This window comes from Pinus tabuliformis, chromosome 9 (assembly GCF_031772625.1).
Source record: "Pinus tabuliformis cultivar Carrire ecotype Pingquan chromosome 9, CPIR1, whole genome shotgun sequence".
Classification (NCBI taxonomy): domain Eukaryota; kingdom Viridiplantae; phylum Streptophyta; class Pinopsida; order Pinales; family Pinaceae; genus Pinus; species Pinus tabuliformis.
In genome coordinates this window covers 1,231,242,473-1,231,266,800 of record NC_142307.1, presented here as the reverse complement: position 1 = coordinate 1,231,266,800, position 24,328 = coordinate 1,231,242,473, and the positions used below count along the sequence as shown (strand labels likewise).

Here is a 24,328-nt window from a genome sequence, read left to right as displayed (position 1 = left end):
AAGGCCCCGATAAGTATGATGAAGAAAGAGAATCTCGATAATGGAAGCCTTGGAGATGAATTCGTATAGAAAAGGATGTTGATGTCGTAGAAACAGGTATCTTGTCAATGGGCCATCATAAAGAGGTAATTCTATTTTTGAAGTTCACTTTTGTTTTTTTGTAAGCAACCATTTGGTTGGATTGAAAAAGGGCTACTAGGCACAAAGTTGTAAAACTACTTCTAGAACTATTGCACATAAATTTGGATGGATGACTTTGAAAAGAACATGACTTGGAAGAGGTAGCAGTATGAAGTATAACTAGATGATGACAAAGAAGGTCACTTTCTGATGAAAAGAAGGATGACATGACTAGCATTACTTGGTTCAACACTATGCTTCGTTGAAAAAAAAGGGAAAGTGATGTAGAAGATGGTCGAAGCCCTACGAAGTAGTTATGGAAGAAGATAGCTCCATGATGTAGAAGTTGAAGTTTATTCATGACATGATGATATAGAAAGAGGAGCCCTACAAGCCGCTGATAGGATCTCCACGAAAGAATAGATCGCTGTTGTTGGAAACAAGTCCCTAGTTAAGAGGGAGCTTGAGTATATTCCTTTCATTTACAGGAATGAGTAGATCCTCCCTAGTTGAGAGGGAGAGATAGACACATCATTCTTATCGTCACTTCAAGAAGAAAGAATGAAGGATTGGGTAAGCATCTAAGACCGATACTTCTTGAGGATAGAAGGATTTGATAGCTAGAGCCACAGTTTTGGAGATCTTCTTCAAGGGATTCTTATTAAGTTTTCTATAGCTCCCGCTATTACAAAGGTGATCCAACAAAGGATTCATGAGCACGCAACTGACATCAAACATGGGAGAACTCGATCCTCAGCTCTAGCAGAACATGCGGGAAAAATTGAACATCACCTCTGCATTGAAGAGGCCCAAGTCATTGCTAAGATTAGTCATTTCCATTGCCGCAAGTTTAGGGAAGCCATAAAAATTGAAAGAAAGCCTAATAATCTTAATAGAGATGATGGTTGGAAGATTCACAGTTGTTGGGTCTTCTTAATTTTTATTTATTTATTTTTATTTGATGTTAAAAATTATTTTAATTTTAAATTGTTTTATTTTTATCTGATTTATTTAATAATCAGTTTTACTTTTGAAAATCAATTTATATGAAAATAAAATTTATTATTATTATTATTATAATTTTTAAATCATCTTATTGAAATTAAAAATCTTTTTAATTTTACTTTTATTTGATTTTAATTATCATTTTGACCCTTTTTCTTTAAACCGTTATGATTTCTAATTTATTTGGCCTTTATTATAATTTAATAATCAATTTTACTTTTGGAAATCAATTTATATGAAAATAGAATTTATTTATTATTATTATAATTTTTAAATCATCTTATTTGAAATTAAAAATAATTTTAATTTTAATTTTATTTGATTTTAATTATGATTTTGACTTTTATTTGATTTTTGACCGTTATGATTTCTATTTTATTAAATTAAATTAAATATATTTATAAGTTTATCCCATAGATAAGAAATCTATTTTTATTTTATTTTTATTGTCATTGTTAGTTGTTGACTTAATATCATATTAAAATATTTTAGTAATTAATCTAACAACCATATTTATAATATTTTTAAAATCTAGTCGTTAGATTCTAACCGTTATAATTATTGGTCTCTACATTGTGCTCTCTCTATTTAAACATATGCCAGATTTGCCTTTGACGATAAACCACAATGGATGGTTTGAAACACGTCGACTAAAAAAGTCTCATGTGATTTTTTTTGAAAAATTTACAATATACACAATATGGATCACATAAGCCTCAATTCAGAGGTATTTAGGATCCCAATCAAAGAAAATTAGATTGTGGACCAACTTTCCTTAATAGGCCATGGATTTGCAGGTATGGGCATCAAATTTGGCCCTGTTTGATTTTTTTTCTCTTTGTTTTTCCTTGGGTTTTAGTCACCAATTTATTTTCCATGATTTGGCTAGGGCCGAGAGTTTGTTTTCTTGCCATTATGGTTTCATTGAGTGGAGGCAGTTCTTTTATTGTCAAAATGCTGATTTTTGTTTTCAAATTCTTCTTGTGCCATAGGTTCACTTTTATATTAAAGAATTCAATAAGCATGGCAAAACATTTGGACCCGATGTGGGAATATGGTGAACCCGATGAGGGATTCGATAGAGAAAATTTGAGTTACAAGTTATGTGGGAAGCATATGACAGGGGAGTATTTCGATTGAAATACCACCATGCACAAAAACTGAGACATGATGTAGGAATTTGCCCAAACACATCTCGAGAGTTCATCCGTATTGCCCTCAAATCATTAGATGATAAGGAGTAAACCAACCTTAACAAGCTATGAAGATTCAAATGGAAAGGGGTGGAGTGGTTGTAGGTGACCGTGAGGTTTTTTTTCCAGCGTCAACTTCTACAATTAGCCCCACAACTTCCTCATCCTTTTTTGTTCCTAGAACCACACTTGGTGCACAATCAACTCTTAAAAAAAAGAAGGAAGACGCTGACTAGCTGGTGGGTAGTTGTTTTCTATGGAGTGACATTCCCTTCAACATTGCCAGAAATAATCCATTTTACCAACCTATGTTTGATGCTATTGCTATTGTTGCCCCTGGGTTTGAATCCCCTTCCTATGATGACTTGAGAGAGTGTATTCTTCAAAATGAAAAGGCCGATTGCACTGTGAGATTGGAGGAAATCAGGGCATCATGGGAACACACTGTTAAAATTTGGGTACCAGAGGACAAGTGGTTCCTTAAGGCTTTGATCTTTGGCCTAGAGAAAAGTGTCCAACTTTATTTGTACTTTTCTCCTAAAATGACTTTATAAGTGGTAAAATCAATTTAATTTAAAAGTGACTTTATAAGTGGTAAAGTTACATTCTAATTTAAAGGTGACTATTAAAGTCAATGAAGAATTAGAAAGTGGGTGAGTTAAAAAACAGAAAGTGAGAATTAAATCCACATTTATTCTCATCCCTAGATCTAAATGAATCTCAACCATTAGATCTTAGGGTAACCCAAAAGGTCATTTAGAGAGTAAAAGGAGAAAAGAAGAGAAAAATATCAATTCATTTTTTCATGAATATTTGAGAGAAAGAGGAGAGGGCAAGGAGAAAATTTCTGAGCAATGAGGAAGTGAAGGAGAGTAGCAAGAAGACATTTCAGCAAATCTGGGTGGCAACATTTATTGGCATGCATCCCAAGGCAAAAACCGTACATTAGGAGAAAGGCACTGAAATCGAGGAAGAGGGACAACAGAAAGGGCATAAATTTCGAGTTAGATTTGGGCACAATTTTCGAGGCAGTCATATTGCTGAAATCCATACGGTTCGTACAACAGGTTTTGGGCACGAATTTTGAGGCAGGCCATATGTTTAATGCTGTTTTATTGCTGGAAATTTTTTTGTTTTGGCTATTTGCTGATTGGCATGATTTTCGAGGTGGAGTTCAAGCACATAAATCGAGATAAGTTGTAATTTGTGGTTGTTGGAATTTTTATTATGTATTTCAGTTTCTCTGTAAAAGCATTTTCAAAAATAAAAAAGAGCTCTCAAACTGGTTTTCCCCAAGAGTTGTAAGGAGTTTTTCCAGGGTCACATTGACAAAAAATCATTGTGTTATTTTTTGTGTGTGGCTGTCATAATTTCGCTGTGTTTTATTTATGCAATTTCAACAGTTGTGAAATCTCTAAATTTGTGTTTTTAGAAAATATGGTCATTTCCAGAATTTAGAATTTTTTTATCATGCTTGGATTTAAAACTAAATGCATGGAGTGATAAGGAAAACTGATAACCGGAGTGGGGGTTGAAATTTCTTCACGGTATCAGAGCTTTGATTTGCTGAAAAGTGCAGTTTGGGACAACAAAGTGAAAATTACAGCACGCTGATTTTTACACAGAGAACAGAAACCTTTACCACAGATTTGAAAATTTCAGTTTGGTAGGATAGTGAAACATGTCTTTGGGTTTGAGAGTTGAAGACAGGTTGGATGGGCAGAGCAACTATAATGCATGGAAGGAGAGAATCCAGAGCATCTTTGAGGAAGTAGAAGTCTGAGGCATTATGATAAATACCACACAGAACCTAGTAGTAGTACCTGCTGCTTCTGTACAGTTGGCAGAGTTTAACAAAAAGAATGCGAAGGCAAAAAAATTGATTCTGGAAGGAATCAAAGATCATGTCATTCCTCATGTGAGAGGAAAGACTTGTGCACATGAGATGTGGACAGCGTTGACCAGTGTTTACTAGAGCTCAAATGAAAACAAAAAAATGGTCTTAAAGGAGAAACTGAAGGCCATTAAAATGGCTAAGACTAACAATGCTACAACATACCTCACAAAGATCACTTCAGTGAGAGATGAGTTGGCAGCTATAGGTGAGATCATTGCACCCACTGAGTTGGTGAGGATTGCTTTGAATGGTCTTCTCAAGACTTGGGAGAATTTTGTGGATGGCATTGTTGCACGAGAAAACCTTCCCGATTGGGAGAGGTTGTGGGATGATTGCATTCAGAATGAGATAAAAAAGAACCATCTTGGGGCAGCCAAACAGGTGGAGGAGGATGACAATTGTTGTGTGTGGAGCATGATTGTTCAGAGGTCTTTGTTTCAGCCGGATGTATACCCCAGGAAGTTTGTACACCCCTCCACGCGGGGGGGTGCAGGGGGGACTTGTCCCCCTCGCGGGGGTCCGGGGGGGTTGATCCCCCTCGGCTGGGGGGTCTGGGGGCCAGCGGTCCCCCGGTGGGGGCTCGGGGGCAACGCCCCCAAAGCTAAAAACAAATGTAAAATTGCCTTGTAAAAGTATAGTAATTTCTAGTCAATCTGGGCCGTTCATTAGGCGGATGATCTGACGATAGAACTTATGTTTAGTTTAGGGTTTTTTGCCCTAGAAGGCAACCCCTCTCTTTGTATGAGGGTATTGTATTTGAGGCTGTGAAATAGATGTGTATTCTGTGAGCGAGAAACAGAGAGGTGAGACTGTGAGAGAATACAGAGGATATTACAGCGGATTTGCTGTAGGTTGTGTCTCTTCATTTTGCTGGATAATAGAAAGGAAGGACTGGCTGTTCGGGGTGGACGTAGCCCAAATTGGGTGAACCACGTATATCTGTGTCTCTCTTGTTTTGTGCGTTTTCTGTGTTTATATTTCTGCAATATTTTATGTGTTCCATTGCTCCGTAATATATAATTTTCTAACAACAATGTGGCATTGTTAGCAAGAGGCAAGAAGGGCAGAGCAAAGAAGCAAACTTCTAACAATGGAGGCAAAGGGAAAGGTGAAGGCAAGCAGCAGAACAAGGAGAATGACTATTCCAAAGTCAAATGATGGAATTGTCAAAAGTTGGGACACTATGCTATTGTGTGTTCGAAGAAGAAGAACAAGAAAGGGAGAGACAAACCCATAGCAGCTTCTGTGTAGATAAAGAGCTTTGATCGAGAGTTTGGGTTCATAGCTTGTGAGGGCACTAGTGCAGGATCACCTGCCATATAGGTTCAGAGGGAGTGTGCACTCCCCGCTACTAGCAGAGCATCTTCTAGCATTTGGTATGTTGACAGTGGCGCTTCCCGCCACATGACAGGAGTCAGAGAGTACTTCTCAGAGCTTTCAGAGGATGATACTGATATGGAGGTAGTACTTGGTGATGACAACATGGTTAGAGCAGTCGGTGTGTGGACATTGACATTTGATAGGGGACCCAAACCTCCCTTGAAAGTGTCAGATGTTCTATATGTGCCTGGGATGAAGAAGAACCTGATATCCGTCTCAACACTTGAGGATAGAGGGTATGATATGTTGTTCAGCAGAGGGCAAGTGCTTATATATCCTAGGGAAACTCCAACTTCTTCAGCTAGAGTGATTGGTGTGCACCATGCCAAGGTGTACAAGTTCTCATTCCAGCCCCTGATGGCATTGAGTAGCAGCATCCGAGACAGGACCGAAAATAGATCTAGCAGTTCAGAGTTGTGTGAGATTTGGCACCGCAAGATGGGGCACATGTATCATGGGGCCTTGAGTACATTGCGGGAGATCACCACTGGTGTGCCAGATTTCAGTTCTGATCACCTTGATATATGCAGAGGATGTGCTATGGGGAAGTTTGCCAGATCCCCTTTTCCCAGCAGTGACAACAGAGCGACTAGGATCCTTGACTTGATTCGTACCGATGTGAGTGGTCGGATGTCTCATGTATCCTTGAGTGGCTATGAGTACTAGGTTTTATTCATTGATGACCACTCCAGGAACACCTGGATTTATTTCTTGAAGACCAAGAGTGAGGTCTTCAAGTGGTTTCAAGAGTTCAAAGCTCTTGTTGGGACCTAGACAGGTAGGAAGATCAAGGTCCTCAGGTCGGACAATGGAGGGGAGTATACCCTTGGTGAGTTTGTTGATTTTTGTGCTGAGACAGGCATTATGAGGGAGTTCACAATTCCTTACAACCCCTAGCAGAATGGGGTTGCGGAGAGGAAGAACAAATCCATTGTAGGGGCTGCCAAAGCCATGCTTCATGATCATGGGTTACCTTTATTTTTGTGGGCAGAGGCATCCAACACTGCTGTGTACTTGCAGAACAGGAGTCAACATCGTGCCTTGGGGAATGTGACTCTGGAGGAGGCTTTTTCTGGGAAGAAGCTTGATGTTGGGCACTTTCGTATCTTTGGGTGCCTTACATATTCCTATGTCCTGAAGGAGAATAGGACCAAGCTAGAGCCCACTGCAGACAAGGGCATCTTTGTGGGTTATAGCGAGACCTCGAAAGCTTATCGAATTTATATTCCTGCGCAGAGGAAAGTGGTTGTTAGGCGGGATGTGAAGTTCGAGGAGGAGAGAGCTTTCAGGAGGTCACGGGTGTTAGAGTATCGAGAGTCACTGGACCCTCAGGAGTAACTAAGTCAGTCACAGGGATCCAATGGTCAGGGATCAGGAGGTACATTGATTACAATGTCAGGTCCATTAGTGAGCAGTGGCTCTCAGAGTCAGGTGGGTGGTTCTTCGGGCAGCATGCAGGGGCAGTCCTTAAAGTAGTTCACAGGGTAGTCCACTAATGGATAGTTCGCACGGTACTTCAACATATACAGGCACAGATTCAGGCATGAGGTTAGTTGGCAGGCCTTCAGGAGTTCAGGCTTTTGATGATGATGAGGATTCTTTCACTCTGGTGGGAGAAGTATGCTCAGGGAAGAGGAAGCCCAAGTGGCTTCAAGATACCTTGCGCGAGGCCACATCAGTTGCTGGGCCAAAGAGACAGGTTAGAGAGAGTAAACCACCTGAGCGATTCTGTAGTTACATGGCATTGGTAACAAGCATTGTTGACTCCGAGCCTTCTAGTTATGAGGAGGCAGCTAGACAACAGGTCTGGAGAGAGGCCATAATGGAGGAGTATTCTTCTATTACGAAGAACGATGTTTGGGAGGTAGTGCCGAGGCCTGAAGGTAAATCAATTGTTACTTCTAGATGGCTCTACAAGATAAAGCATGCTGCAGATGGCAGCATCGAGAAGTTCAAGGCTCAATTTGTGGCGAGAGGGTTCTCATGGGTAGAGGGAGTTAACTATGAGGAGACCTTCAGGGTTCGCTCTCGTAGCTCGGTATACGTCTATTCGCTCCATTATATTGATTGCAGCAGAGATGGGTTGGAAGATCGACCAAATGGATGTGAAGACCGCATTTCTCAATGGCTTCATTCAGGAGGAGGTTTATATTGAGTAGCTGCAGGGCTTTGAGGTGCATGGGAAGGAGTCCCATGTATGCAGATTGAAAAAGGCACTCCATGGCCTAAAGCAAGCTCCTAGAGCTTGGTACTCGAGGATTGATGCATACTTGCAGCAGTTGGGTTTCACAAAGAGTTGAGGCTGATCCGAACCTATACTTCATTGTGGGTTATAGCGAGACCTCGAAAGCTTATCGAATTTATATTCCTGCGCAGAGGAAAGTGGTTGTCAGGCGGGATGTGAAGTTCGAGGAGGAGAGAGCTTTCAAGAGGTCACGGGAGTTAGAGTATCGAGAGTCACTGGACCCTCAGGAGTAACTAAGTCAGTCACAAGGATCCAGTGGTCAGGGATCAGGAGGTACATTGATTACAATGTCAGGTCCATTAGTGAGCAGTGGCTCTCAGAGTCAGGTGGGTGGTTCTTCGGGCAGCATGCAGGGGCAGTCCTTAAAGCAGTTCACAGGGTAGTCCACTAATGGATAGTTCGCACGATACTTCAGCATCTACAGGCACAGATTCAGGCATGAGGTCAGTTGGCAGGCCTTCAGGAGTTCAGGCTTCTGATGATGATGAGGATTCTTTCACTCCGGTGGGAGAAGTATGCTCAGGGAAGAGGAAGCCCAAGTGGCTTCAAGATACCTTGCGCGAGGCCACATCAGTTGCTGGGCCAAAGAGACAGGTTAGAGAGAGTAAACCACCTGAGCGATTCTGTAGTTACATGGCATTGGTAACAAGCATTGTCGACTTCGAGTCTTCTAGTTATGAGGAGGCAGCTAGACAACAGGTCTGGAGAGAGGCCATAATGGAGGAGTATTCTTCTATTATGAAGAACGATGTTTGGGAGGTAGTGCCGAGGCCTGAAGGTAAATCAATTGTTACTTCCAGATGGCTCTACAAGATAAAGCATGCTGCAGATGGCAGCATCGAGAAGTTCAAGGCTCGATTTGTGGCGAGAGGGTTCTCACAGGTAGAGGGAGTTAACTATGAGGAGACCTTCAGGGTTCGCTCTCGTAGCTCGGTATACATCTATTCGCTCCATTATATCGATTGCAGCAGAGATGGGTTGGAAGATCGACCAAATGGATGTGAAGACCGCATTTCTCAATGGCTTCATTCAGGAGGAGGTTTATATTGAGTAGCCGCAGGGCTTTGAGGTGCATGGGAAGGAGTCCCATGTATGCAGATTGAAAAAGGCACTCCATGGCCTAAAGCAAGCTCCTAAAGCTTGGTACTCGAGGATTGATACATACTTGCAGCAGTTGGGTTTCACAAAGAGTTGAGGCTGATCGGAACCTATACTTCATTGTGGTGGGTGAGGAGCCTCTCATTTTGGTTTTGTATGTTGATGACTTGATCATGACTGGTGCAAAGAGACTCATTGAGGGCTGTAAAAGAGATCTTGCTTCAGAGTTTAAGATGAAGGATATCGGCTTGATGCATTATTTTCTGGGATTGGAGGTGTGGCAGGAGGAGGGGCATTTCTTCCTGGGACAAGGGAAGTACATTGTGGATATTCTTAGCAGATTTCACATGGAGGACTGCAAACCCATGTCTACACCTATGATCACTAACCGGAAAAAGCTTCACGCTTCTAATTCCGAGTTGGTGGATCCTACTCTATATAGAAAGCTGATTGGTAAATTGATGTATTTGGTCAAGACTCGACCAGATATATGTTTTGCAGTTAACACTATGAGTCAGTTCATGTGTGAGCCTAGGAGAGTGCACTGGGTGGCTGCAAAACACATTCTTCGTTACTTGCAGGGGACTGTGGATTTTGGTCTGGATTATAGACAGGGTGATGGAGTGAGATTGGCAGGGTACACAGATTCAGATTGGGCAGGTTATGCTTCAAATAGGAAGAGTACTTCCAGGTGCTGTTTTGGGTTGGGTTCGGCAATTGTGTCATGGATAAGCTGGAAACAATAGTCAGTTGCATTGAGCTCAGCTGAGGCAGAGTATATGGCCATTAGTTTGGCTAGTTGTGAGGTTATATGGCTTTGTAAGATGTTGTTTGGTCTATTTGGTCCGGCATTGAGACCTTCAGTAATTTACTGTGATAATCAGAGTTGCATAAAACTCACGAAGAATCTAGTTTTTCATGACAGGTCAAAGCATATTGAGATCAAATATCACTTCATTAGAGACTATGTCCAAAAGGGAGCTGTCAAGCTTGAGTACATTTCCACAAATGAGCAGGTAGCAGACATTTTCACCAAATCCTTACCACAGGGAAAGCATGTCTACTTCAGAGACAAGATGGGAGTGGTGAGGAACACTTTCCTCGGTAAGAGGGAGTGTTAAAATTTGGGTACCAAAGGACAAGTGGTTCCCTAAGGCTTTGGTCTTTGGCCTAGAGAAAAGTGTCCAAATTTATTTTTACTTTTCTCCTAAAGTGACTTTATAAGTGGTAAAGTTACATTCTAATTTAAAGGTGACTTTATTAAAGTCAATGAAGAATTAGAAAGTGAAAAAGTGACTATGGAAATAAAAGACTAAGTGGGTCTTTATTTAAGTGGGTGAGTTAAAAAATAGAAAGTGAGAATTAAATTCACATTTATTCTCATCCCTATATCTAAATGAATCTCGGCCATTAGATCTTAGGGTAACCCAAAAGGTCATTTAGAGAGTAAAAGGACTTAAGAGAAAAAGATCATCTCATTCTTTCATGAACATTTGAGAAAAAGAGAAGAGAGAGCAAGGAGAAAATTTCTGAGTAGCGAGGAAGTAAAGGAGAGTAGCAAGAAGACATTTCAACAAATCTGGGCAGCAACATTTATTGGCACGCATCCCAAGGAAAAAACGTACAGTAGGAGAAAGACATAGAAATCGAGGAAGAGGGACAATAGCGAGGGCATGAATTTTGAGGCAACCGTACTGTAAAAATCCACACGGTCCGTACAACAGGTTTCAGGCATGATTTTCGAGGCAGGTCGTACATCATTTAATGTTGTTTTATTGTTGGAAAAATTTCTGTTTTGGCTGTTTGTTGATTGGCACGATTTTTGAGGTGGGGTTCAAGCATGGAAATCGAGATAAGTTGTAATTTGTTGTTGCTGGAATTTTTACTATGTATTTCAGTTTCTCTGTAAAAGCATTTTCAGCAATAAAGAAGAGCTCTCAAACTGGTTTTCCCCAAGAGTTGTAGGGGGTTTTTCCAGGGTCACATGACCAAAAATCATTATATTATTTTCTGTGTGTGGTTGTCATAATTTTGCTGTGTTTTATTTCTGCAATTTCAGCAATTGTGAAATCTCTAAATTTGTGTTTTCGAAAATATTGTCATTTCCAGAATTTAGAATTTTCTATCATGCTTGGATTTAAAACTAAATGCATAGAGTGATAAGGAAAACTGATAACCAGAATGGGGGTTGAAATTTCTTCACACACAAGATGCATTGTGATGTTAGATGGTTGGAATCATCTAAATGGTAGAACCCTCATTAACTTCTTGGTTAATTGTCCCAAGGGGACAACAAATATAAAATTTGTTGATGCATTTGCTCATATCAAAGATACACGGTTATTATGTGATTTGTTAGACGTGTTCATTCAAGAGTTAGGTCCACAACATGTTGTCCAGGTCATAATAGAGAATGCTACAAATTATGTTGTTGCTGGTAGGATGCTTATGGAGAGGCATCCTAACTTGTTTTTGACACCATGTGTTGCACACTATATTGCCTTGATGTTAGAGGACATAGGAACAATTCCTCATGTCAGGGATATTGTTGAATCATCAAATATCATAACAAAATTTATATATAATCATGCATATGTGCTTCATGTGATGAGAAGATTCACTAATAACAAGGAGTTGCTGCTCCCTGCTATTACACGATTTTCCACTAGCTTCATATCTCTTCAGTCTCTCTTGAATTCTATGTGGGATGTGAAGCAAATGTTTCTTTTGGAGGAGTAGTGTGCTTTATCATTTAGCCACAAAGCAGAGGGAGAGGCCATATGCGGGCTAGTTTCATACCAGGAAAGCTTTTGGGCAGGAGTGCAGGAAGTGCCATTATTGAACCTTTAGTGAAGGTTTTTCGATTAGTTGATGGAGACAAACCTACAACGGGCTACTTGTATGAGGCCATGGATAGGGCCTAAGAATCCATTCGTAGCTATTATGAGGATAAGGGGGATGAAGGGTTTGAGAAACAACAACTGATACGGGGAGTGATTGATGAGCGATGGAACAATACACTCCATCGTCCCATTCATGCTATAGGGATCTCCCTGAACCCCACATTTTCTTACTCCTCTGGTTTTGCATTTCATGTTGAAATCATGGATGGATTCTTTACTTATGTTCAAAAGATGGTGTTATCTCTAGCAGAACGTGCGAAAATTTCTAAAGAAATGGAGATATATAGGATGGCAGGTGGCGCATTTAGCTTTGACATGTCTATCCAAGATAGGAAGACCAAAATGCCAGGTAAGCTTTAGTTTTACTCAAATTTCATTGTCTCTTCATACTTTGATTCAACTTTCAAATTTCAATTTTTTTCTTATGTTTCTCTTATTTGTTGTGGATGTGTGGTGTAGAAGCTATGGTGGCAGTCTGCAGAGTGCCCAATCTCCAAAGTCATGGCATTTGAGTGCTCAACCTAACATGAAGCTCCTTCGGATGTGAGCACAATTGGAGCATATATGAAAAACTACACACCAAGAAGCACAACATGTTAAAAATTTTCAAATTATTTTTTTGAATTCATTCAAAATTATAATTTATTATTTTTATAATTATTAATTTATAACTTATGAGTCATGACCCTCATACAAGTTGGAGTCCCAACGCCTTAACAACATGTTCTACATCTACTACAATCTCCGATTGTGAGTGAGACAACTTCAGAAGACACTTGAAGTGGAGGCCATGCCATGGGATGGGATTGACACCACTGCTACATGGAGGGTTGAGGCTCAGAACCCTGTCATGGAATCGGCCCCTAAGTGGTTAAGAGGAGGCGGCAGTGGAGGAGGTAGCAGCTGTAGGGGAGAGGTAGAGGAGGAACAACAAGAGGAGGAGGTGACACCACCTACCATGGTGTCCAGTAGAGGACGTAGTCTACCTCCTAGTTCTTCTCGGGAACATCAGAGTTCAATTCCAGCCCAAGGGCCTCCTTTATCAAAAGAAAAAGCCATTACATTTTCTCACAAAAGGGGCAAAGGAAATGATTAGTTAGAAGTTAGAAGTTAGAACTTAGTGGTTCATTTCATTTTATATGACTCATGATATGAGATACATTTATTATATTTTTTGTTTTTATTTCATATTTATGTGTCAATGCATTTCTTTTATGTTTTGGATGCTTTAGTGGCTAAAATAATTGAAAAGAAAAAGAATTTTTGTATTTTCTTAATTTTGCCAATGTTTTGCTGATTTTTACTATTTTTTCTTTTTGCGGACCCTGGCCGATTTTATCTTGATGCCAATGTTTGCAACATTGGCCCAAATACAATGAAAAGTCCACCAATCTCCATACTTCACGATAATTAGGCTGAACTTTTGAAAAAACTATCATACATTTGACTTTTGAAAGTTTTTCAAATGCAAACTTTGATAATTAGCTTCGAAGATTAGCCATTTTTTTTAATGAAAGGATAGTCTTTATGTTTCCCTACACCATCAATTGCATGCGCTTGGCTCCCTTTTACAATTTACTTGAATATTCTTTCAACCTGTGCTCATGGGCGGGTTACAATCCACTTGCTTGCTTGCATCTTGAAATGTGACACACACGTGAAGGCTGGTGGGCTATTCTTGTAAATTCCAGGTGGAAAAACACCATTGAAACATTGAATTTTTATGAGGTTCAAATTGAACAAATGCTCAGCTGAATTGAACGTCACACCAACTTCTGCACTGTCAGATGATGAATGGGACAGAAAGCATTATCTGGTTTTCCAGTCTATTATGACAATCTTGCTTCTTCAGATCTGTATCGTTACATGAATATCTGCTCCATATGAGATACATCACTGGGAGGAAGCCCCACGTTAAGAAAGGGCTGCTAGATCTGCCATTGATGTGTACAGGCAACGGCGCCTCCAAAATGATGACGCTCCACTCATGACTCCATGTGCACTGTAGAATCTGGCATTTCTGTAACATGCCTGAAGATTGATCTTCCAACTGAATGATGGTGGGCTTATTTCTAAGGATGATTTGAGCCAAGGGAATGATGGATCTGATGCTGATCCAACCCTAATATGATAGAAGGGAGAATCCAGATATGGATGTGAAGGATCAATCAGTCACTCTAATAATTAGAGCAATACAAAGCTGGAATGTGCTGGAATGATGCCAAGTCTGTGAAATCGACTAAAGTTGGACTGACAGTGCTTATCATTGAGCTGCTTCTGGATAACGAGTTTGTGTACTGGAGCATTTATGGAGGCAATTCCATTGTGTGAGCCGAGGATGGAGGTTTGTTCTTGCATTTGTTGATGCTGGTGTGGATCCGTTACCAGCTGCAGGGTAAGCTCTGATTTAGTCATAAGCTTGCTTAAAACATAATTCACCTCCTTGGAGAAAATAGTGTAGTACACAGCTGAACCACAAGGATAAATACCCTACGTCCCTTGTGAATTGTCTGCAGTATAGCCACATCCACAGGCTGAATGAACCCCTTATATTTGCATCAAACTTCTCAATGTGGTTAAAAAGCTGAGAAATTATTTATTTAGTACAACTTATTCATCACTGAAGGAATCTCTGGTTTACAGTTCAGCCAGAGAGGTTATGGTACACCTCTCTCACATGTTGCGATTCTCTTTGATGTATCTTGTTTATTTGGCTCAATTTCTCGAAGTGCAACCAGAGTGGATCATTTCACATCACAGGTACCTAAATGCACTCTTTTATAAGCCCAGATTGCTAAAAATTAGTTTGATAAATCTGATCGTTTGCTTGACTAGTTAGCTCATTCTTGTCAATCTAAGAAAAGGAATACTGGATTCAGCTAAGCCTTCTCCAAAAATGTCAAACAAACTGGCTTTCAATTGTTTACCAGCAGATTCTGTTAATTTACATGACAAAGACGAATCAGTTTCTCTTCTACACTGTTAGGATCATAAGTCTTCATGGACAAATTTCGTATAAAAACTGACCATTGCATAGTTACATTAAGGGCCTTTTCAAAGGGACACATTGCGATAGATTGTTTGAACTTTCCTTTGGGATGAAACAGATCATGTTGCAGATATGGCCTGCAAAATAGTGTGACTTCCTTGAACAGAGGTTGAGATCCACAAATTGAACCTAATTGTGACAACTGTCACTGATCTAGTGATGATCATATGTGTCAATGAAAGAACAGAATAAATACAACACTACCCACAATCCCTAGGTCTCACACACACCTAGATCTATGACCAGGACTACCTCCCCACTCATCAGCAAGCTGCTAATGCTTTTGATCTAAATTATTTGTCACCGATGGAATCTCTGGTTTACAGTTCAGCTGGAGAGGTTATGGTACAGGCCTTTCTCACATGTTGCGTTTCTCTTTGACGTATCTTGTTTAATTGGCTCGATTTCTCAAAATTCAACCAGAGTGGATCATTTCACAGCACGGACACCTAAATGCACGCTTTTTTAAGCTCAGATTGTTAAAAATTAGTTCGATAAATCTGACATTTGCTCAACTAGTTAGCTTATTCTTGTCAATCTAAGAAAAGGAACATGATTCTGCTAAGCCTCTTCCAAACATGTCAAACAACGCGGCCTTCAATTGATTACCATCAGATTCTGCTAATTTACATGAAAAATACATGAATTGGTTTCTCTTCTGCACTTTCGGGATCATAAGTCTTCATGGACAAATTTCATATACCAAAAAAATTGCTGGAAGAAATCTCTGGGTTGGAAACACATCACACTATGTTTTAATGATGTCGATATGAGGAAAAACTATGCAACAGAGAATGAATTTAGGCTACCAAGAGTGAGATACTCCATGGGAGAGACGACTATTTATTTATCAGGGAATGGATGTATGAACTTTAAAAAGATGAAAAATGTAATACAATGAGTACTGATTAAGCCTTGCACAAATACATGTGAAACTCAACACTCACCTTTGAGTTAAAATAAAAAACTGCATTGGTGCGGCAAAGTCAGCAGCTCTTCAGATTCATGGCTCTGATACCATGTTAAGAATTACCATGAGTGAGACAAGACAAGCAAAGTGGCAGAAAAGGCCTCAAGCCATTCTCATTTACTCTTGTATTGATCCCAGGTTATGAATTTATACTACATCAATTTGACCCTTTAGATCTTCTAGATCTAGATCTAGATCTCATTGACAACTCATTAGTGGATCATGACAACACCTCATCAAGATAAGGATTACAACTCGTGACAATATGGTCTTGGATTTTGTGTTTGTCTAGGGACTCAGTCTAACAATCTTACCTTTTCTATCCTTTTAATTAAATTTTTAGCATTAACATCAATTGATTCAAGGTGTTTGAGAGTGGTTCCTGTTGTTTTTTGTAGCATCGGGAGGTATTCCCACATGCATAAGTCGGCCTAGAAGAATCATGAAGAAAGAATTAAAATAAAATTTATTTTTGAAGTTCATGTAGGCCCAAGAAATCAAGTCGGGCCACCTCATGAAAGGTGTGTCCCTTGGGTTAATTAACCCCATTTGACGAGTATATATAGATGACGTGACATCTTATTTTTCTCCACCAAGCGAGTTTCTTCATCTTTTTGGGGTCTCTTGGATAGTCGCACATGTGGAGAAAAGGAAGACGAGTTGACTGTTTGAACACATTGTTGCTCTTTGTTTGATCAAGTTTTACCCAAGTTGACAAAACTGTTTTGGGCTGAGTTTGACCAAAGTTGATCGAGCTTCAGAAGGGTCACACATGCACAAGAATTTGACTGCAGTTGACCGCAGGAGCTGCAAGGCTGAAGTTTGACCATAGGCTGACCATTTGACTAGTTTTTTCTTATGTTCATTTTCACTAGTTTAACTTTGGCTGACTTGCCGTTACTTTGACCAGATTTTGACTAGTATTTGGACTTGTACTTGGCTTCTATTTCTAGACAAACTATTGATTTGTAAATTTTGTTGAAGAATAATTTATCCTAAGAAAAGTTGCTAGGTTTTCTCCCAAGGTTGGGTTTCCAAGGGTAAAAATATTGTCTCTATTATGCATGGCTGTCATTCTATAATCTTCACTATTTCCACTGCATTTATTGTTGATATATTCTGAAGTGTAATTGCTCAATGATATCAGTGGCGTAAGAATACTGTGTGAAAATCATTAAGAAGTAATTATCTGGTAGAAAATAGTATTCTACTGTGCTCTTGTAGAAAATTCAACATGGTATCAGAGCTTTGTTGAAAGAGTAGCCATTGAAGTTGGCCTAAGAGACAAGTGTTCAACAACTTGATTGGTTCTTAGATCTCTTGACAAAATTGCACCAAGTCTCAGAGTTGAAGACAGGGTAGATAGTGCCATCAACTTTAGATCTTGGAAGACTAGGATACTCCTTATCCTAGAAGGAAATGAGGTTTGAAATCATGTGAAGAAAATTATTCCAGAACCAGAGGGAGCTGAGGAGAAATCAAAGTATAAGAAGAATGAAGTCAAGGCTAAGGGAATCTTGATAGATTCTAATAGATTGACTTGATTCCACATGCTACAGAATTGAAGACTGCCAAAGAAGTGTATGATGTTTTGGTGGGTTTGTTTAAGAGCAACAATACTAGCAAAAAACTAACCTTCAAGAATAAACTTCATTGTGTCATGATGTCTAGATCAGATTCTATTGTCTCTTATCTTATGAGAGTATATTAGTTGAGAGATGAGCTTAGAGCCATTGGAGATAACATTAATGATACAAAGCTTGTTACAATAACTCTCAGTGGACTTCTTTCCTCATGGGATCCATTTGTTCAGAAAACTTGAGCACAAGAAAAACTGCCTAAGTTTGATAAGCTATGGGTTGATTGTGTCCAAGAGGAGGCCAGATTGTTGTCTAGGAATAGCTTGCAGAATCTGCAGGATGAAGAAACTCAAGCCCTTGTAGCTCATGCAAGGAAAAGGAAAGGAAAGCAACATATATCGACCACTCATATTGATGATGAAGATGAGCATCCACCATAGAAGAAAAAGACAAAGGAATCCAAGCTTGATGAGATTGCAAATGGATGTTTTTTTCCAAGGAGGCAGGGATCAAGAGGAAGTTGACAATTCCCTACAATCCTTAGTAGATTCTTCCTTGATCAAGAGATAAGTACTGGCAATCTTATTTTTTTTCCTTCTCTTTTTTTTTTATGTTAAGCCTCTTGTCCTTTTTATGTTTTATGCTTTGATATCAAAAAATGATTGCTAGGTTATGCTTTTTCCTTTTCCATGGCCTCTTGAATTGGGTTTGCAGAAAGGAAGAATAGGTCCATTGCAGGAGGATGCCAAGGTGATGGCAGCATTGAGAAGTACAAAGCGAGGTTTGTGACAAGAGGTTCTCCTAGAAAGAGGGAATGGACTACGTGGAGAATTTTACTCCAGTCACTAGATGGCTAGGTTCTTATATGGCCTAGGGCTCGAGCATAGGCTCAATAGGAGTGATTGGTGTTCGAAAGGCAGGATTGTAGAGATTGTTAGGACATCTAGGATTGTGCTAGATGATTGGATGAACTTCCAAGTTCAGAGGGAGAAGACAGTTAGGCAAAAATGGAAGGAGCAACCTTCCAACAGAATGTCATGGGTGGAGATTGTCAAATTATATGCTTAGAGACAGGAGGTCTCTAGGAGCAGTATGCCTTCTATAAGGGTACGATACTAGAAAACCCAATATGCTTTAGTGATAAAGGGAACAACAGTGGTAGAGGGAGCAACCAAGATTGCCACAGTAGGAACTGTTTCAGTGTCAGAGGGAGCGCCCAATCAGGGTGACCGAAAAGTAGCTGTGGTGTTGGATCCAGTGATGGAAGCTAGCCAGTTTATGGTTAAGGCATGTAGCATGTTTTGAGGTACTTGGGTGGTACAGTTGGATATGGTTTGAGATATGTCTTAGGTGGTGAAGTGAGGTTGTAGGGATGTGTGGATTCAGATTGGGCCAGAGTGCCAAGGATAGAAAGAGCACCTGGGGGTGTTGCTTCAACTTAGAATCAACGATGATATTTTGGTTTAGCAGGAAGCAAATTTTTGTTGCACTCAGTACAATAGAGGCAGAGTATATCGCAACTAGTGCCGCAAGTTAGGAAGCAATATAACTTCGGAAGCTACTTATAGGGCTATTTGATCAGGAAGAGATCAAATATCATTTTATCCAAGACATGGTGTAGAGAGTAGCAGTGAAGCTTCAGTACATATCCATAGATGTGCAAATTGCAGACATTCTCACCAAGCCTCTGTTTAGAGCAAAGTTTGTATACTTCAAGGATAAGCTTGGTGTGATGCCGAATGTCTCCCTCATTGAGAGGGGGTGTTGATATCTTTGCAGGATTGGATAGATCTTCTCTTGAGAAGCCAAAAGGACTTGGCTAGGTCATGCTGATTTGACCAAAGTAGATTGATGTAATTCACATGAGAAGCCATGAAGGACTTTGGCTGGGCCATGTTGATTTGGCTAGGGGTGGCAGATCATCTCTCGAGAAGCCAGGACATGGCTGGGTCATGTTGATTTGACTAGACGAGATTGATGTAATTCACCTGAGAAGGCATGCAGGACTTTGACTGGGGCATGCTGATTTGGCTAGGGGTGAATGGTCCAGGGGCAGTTCCTCTCTTGAAAAGCCATGAAGGACTTTGGTTGGGTCATGTTAATTGGACTAGAGGATATTGATACATTTACTTGAGGAACTGTGCTGATTTAGCAAGGGGTAAATGGCCTTGGATGCTCACATTGCCTACTCCAGGATGGAGTAATCTATAGACATGCATGAGACTACATCAACATAGCAAGCTCGGGAACATTCTTGTGGAGGAGAAATTTCAGCTAAGGGGAAATCTATTTGTAGCTAAGGAGAATATCTCCCTCACTAAGAGGGAGTGTTGATTTTTTGTAGCATCGAGAGGTATTCCTGGATGCCTAAGTCAGCCTAGAAGAATTGTTATGAAAAAGTTAAAAAAAAAATTATTTTTGAAGTTCATGTAGGCTCAGAAATTCAAGTTGGCCCAACTTATGTAAGGGTGTGTCCAATGTATTAATTTACCCCATTTGACGAGTATATATAAATGACATGACATCTCATTTTTCTCCACCAAGCAAGTGAGTTTCTTCTTCATCTTTCTAAGGTATCTTGGATAACGATGTGTGTGGAGAAAAAGAGGACGAGTTGACTATTTGACCAAGCTGTTTCTCTCTTTGTTTGATTGAGTTTGACCCGAGTTTACTGAATTGTTTTGGACTGAGTTTGACTAGAGTTCGCCAAGTTGCAGAACGACCTCACGTGCATAGGAATTTGACTACAACTGACTACAAGAGCCGCAGGGCTGAAGTTTGACCTCAGGCTGACCATTTGACCAACGTTGACTTTTATGCATTTTCGCTGGTTTGATCAGCATTGACTTGCAACTACTTTGAATAGATTGACTGGTATTTGGATTTGTACTTGGCTCAGATTTCTAGACAAACTATTGATTTGTAAACCTTGTTGATGGATAATTTCTCCTAAGAAAAGTTGCTTGGTTTTCTCCCAAGGTTGGGTTTCCTAGGGTAAAAATATTATCTCTATTTATGTTGTCGCTCAGATTGCACAGGCACTACGACAATAGCTTAGGTTGGGGGCTATGAAGGTTGAGATGAACACACTAACCAGATGGATGCCATCAAAACTGAAAAGAACACTCTTCAAAACGGGTTGTTGGCTATAGTAGAAAAACATTCTAAGGAAATGGAAATCATGATGACTACCATGCAAAATCATTTGATTACCAAAGAGGAAAATCATGTTAATGAAATGAGTGTTATTCAAGTAAATCATAACAAAATGATAAAGGACATGGACACTGGTAAGATATCTCTTCAAAATAGATTGTTGGCCATGGAGGAAAAGCAAGAACGATTAATAAAAACTATGGAATCAAGTCATGCAAAGGAAATCAATACCACAAAGGATAAGTATTCAAATCAAATTGCCACCTTGTTGAATAAGTTGGAAGAAATGGAAAAATTATAGGTATAGAAGTTCTAACCCAGGTCAGATAATAAGCAACAAGGGAATAGGGAACTTACAATAGATCATAAGCAAGCTCCATCCTATTATGAGGAGGTCATTTGTTCCATTGAAAAGTGGCTAATTGAAGGCGATTTGGATAAAAGGGAAACTGAAGGAAATCAGGTTAATACATATAAGGTTAATCCATCACTCTTAACAGAGTAGATGCAAAACGAAAAGAGGCATACTTCAAATTTTTAATCCGAAGATTTTCACGATCAAGCAAAATGTTCTACACAATCAACATCACAACCTACCAGATTTTTTTGTTTGTTTGTAAAGAAGCTCTGAGTCAAGCTCTGCTGCTGTAATTTTTTCTGGAAATAATAAAAAAGACTTTGGGGTTTATTCATGGTGGTGTTCCTCTTCAGCTGCTTGTGGTAAATATTTTGGATCATGTTCTTAATGCTCTACTGAATAATATTTAATAGGTTATTTTTTCTTTAGCCATTGATTGGATTAGCTATTTGCACTATTGTTTTAAAAAACGGCCGAGACGACTTCGACTCAGCTGAGTCAGACCGAGCCAATTCCTAGCCGGGTCGGCTCGGTGGCCGAAACAGAACAGCTAGCCGGGTTGTTACCGAGCCAGTCATTGACTCGGTTGACTCAGTAACAACTCGTTCGACTCAGTAATGACTCGGCCAGCTCGGTAACAACTCTTGGCCGGCTTAGCTCTTTGACAAAAATTCTGAAGAACATTCTCAAAAGTTGTTCCGACTCCTACATATCAATGGTTGTGTTATTTATTGCATATTTATAGCCCTAAAGTAATCTATCACTGTGAGAAAGTTTTGAAAATTACAAGGCCGAAGTATGGTTATCCTAGTGGCATGAATTAGAAAACTGAAACAATGCATTGAGCCATACAATGTTTTAAAATGGCAAACGTTCTGGCAATGGACTAATAAATACATATTTACCTCATTCTGGAGCTTGACCAGAATTAAATCAAGGGTTTTGAGACTTCATTAGGGGCAGAGAATTGGAATTATTGTTGTTGTAGTCTAGTGATTGTCCTTAGGTTGAGGCAGAAAAGATCTTGACATTGGTGGCTAAGTATGAACTTTGTATTGGACAGTGCACTGGGTGCCATTTTGATATAATGGATATATTCATGAGCCTACTTTGATCATATGTTGTCTTCTCTCTATATTCTAAAGCTTTGTGCTTCAAAACATGAACGGAAATCTTTAAAATTATGTTTTTTATAAAAAAAATATTTAATGTATTTTTTACAACGACCAAGTCATTGAAATCAAACCGGCCGAGTCGATACCGAGCCGGAGTCGACCCTCGGCCGTTTCCAAGTCGGAGTCGGAGTTTTAAAACATTGATTTGCACAGGTATCTTGCATTAGCTACTGGGTTTAGAGAAAGCATTCTAACTTGATTGATCTAGCAGGTATCTCTAGATCTTGAAGGTTATGGTGTCTATCTAACCCCTATTGATCTAATAACTTGATCTTAAGTGTGTAGAGACTTCATGGATTCAGATCTTGGGCGTGAGGGGAAGTCTTTGGTTGGACCAACCAACTCCCAAGACAAGAAAGCTTAAGAGCCCACTTTGTTAAATTTCAAGGCTTATCTAACGATTGGTTTTACAGAGATCTTGGCCATTGCTCACCCATTTAAATTATTTCGCTCATGTATTTTTATCTATTGTGCATTTAACGAATAGATCTGCTTATAAGAGCCATAAATCATTGTGTATATTGTAAAATAAAATTTTGTAATTTTTTTTTAAATTTTTGTATATATTAGGGTTTTGGGATTTATTTTAAAGTTTTGTATATATTGGGGTTTTGGGCTTTTGTAATTTTATTTTTGCAGGTGAACTTCAAGCTAGATCTGAAGATTTTTCGAGGGTTTCCGCCCTTGGAAATTTTTTAGAGGGTTTTTAGAGGTGGATCTAGGCCTAGGAAGGCAAGATCCACCATCTATTGCTCGTCCAAGCTCAACGATCAAGCCCAAGGAGAGAACGTCAACCTTCAAGGGGGTTTTGTCATCATTTGCAGAGAAATTTCAGGATCTGAAGCATTTTTTTCTGAATTTTGTGAGGGTTTCAAGGAATTTTAGGGCCTCTAAGCCCAGTGTGGCTACTTTTCTCCTTGCTATCTGCATTTCCAGTGAACCACATGCCTAAAAAAAGGTCTCCTTTGCCCTGGTTGTGACCTATCTTTCCTCACTGTGAGCCTTTGGAGGCCTCTGACCCTAACCGCAGGATTTTATGGACCTCCTCCTCTGCCATCAGCCCTCTTCAAGCCTGGATGCAGGCCCTACAGGCTCCCTCCCTACCTGTTGTAGTCTCCTAACCCTCTCCTCTGCCCTCTATCCTCAATGCATCTCCTCTCTTCCTTTTTACAGCCTTCCGCTAGCCATTTTCATCTCTGCCATGGCCTTATTCTCTTCCTCCAAGCCTGCTGTAACCTTCCTTCCTTCTCCTGCCCTTGACCTGCCTGCCGTGAGGCCTTCTCCTCTCTGCCACGAGTCCTTTGGGCTGCTCTCCCATCACCGCAGGTCGAGGGGACTATTTCCTTAAGGCTGCAGGCCTCCCTTGATACAAGCGGCAGGCCTTAGGGACTTTGCAGCCCATCCTTCTGATCTTACCTTGTTCCATGTGCCCTCTCCCCTTACTGTTTGGAAACAATTTGACTTCTGGGATGGTGCTGGGTGTGTTGTGGCAGTTTGGAGTTTAATTTTTTCACAATTGCAGGTGATTTGGTCATTGGAGGAATTGTGATTAAGTTGCTAATGATTTTCAGGGCCTGCTGGTTTTTCACCCTAAAACCTTTTACTCATCTCATTGTTTCCATTCAGCTCTCTGATTTCTTCTTAGCAGTAAATAAAAAATTCATTTAGGTGACGTAAAAGTAATCCAGAAAGTTACTTAATAAATCAACAAGTCATTGTATGAAATAGTTTTTGTTTGACTGACTTGTCTCTCAAGAAATATACTCGTCAGGCCAATATACAAAAATACATTCTTTTATTATATCAAGTATCATTACATTACAAAAATCAAGTAGAGAATTTTCTTTTAATCTTAATTTTAATGGCCAAAGGCCTAGAAAAACGGAGAAAAGGAGAAACTCCCAAATTCTGAGCAAAATGCTTCAATTAAACGGCAACAAGGTCGACGAATTTCGATAGCCAAAGACTTGGATCAGAGAACGAGCTTTGTGCACCGGTTAAACAACCTAGAGGACCGAACTGCCTCTGATACCAAATGAAGCAAACAAAGTTCCTTCTACAGATTAATTACTTCAAAAAGACTTGGAATGTCAAGATATCCATTTAGGATACAAATATTATATTAAATAAAATGAATAAGAATGAATGAATGAGAATGAATTACAAATGAGAACGAGAGGCTTGCTTATATACCAGGCA

At 39.7% G+C, this 24,328-nt stretch overlaps 1 protein-coding gene across 4 annotated transcripts in view; it reads left to right on the top strand.

Moving 5' to 3' along the window:
* The window catches only part of LOC149152984 (proteinaceous RNase P 1, chloroplastic/mitochondrial-like), a 170,508-nt gene that overhangs the window by 58,236 nt on the left and 87,944 nt on the right, over window positions 1-24,328 (top strand). The window lies entirely within an intron of this gene.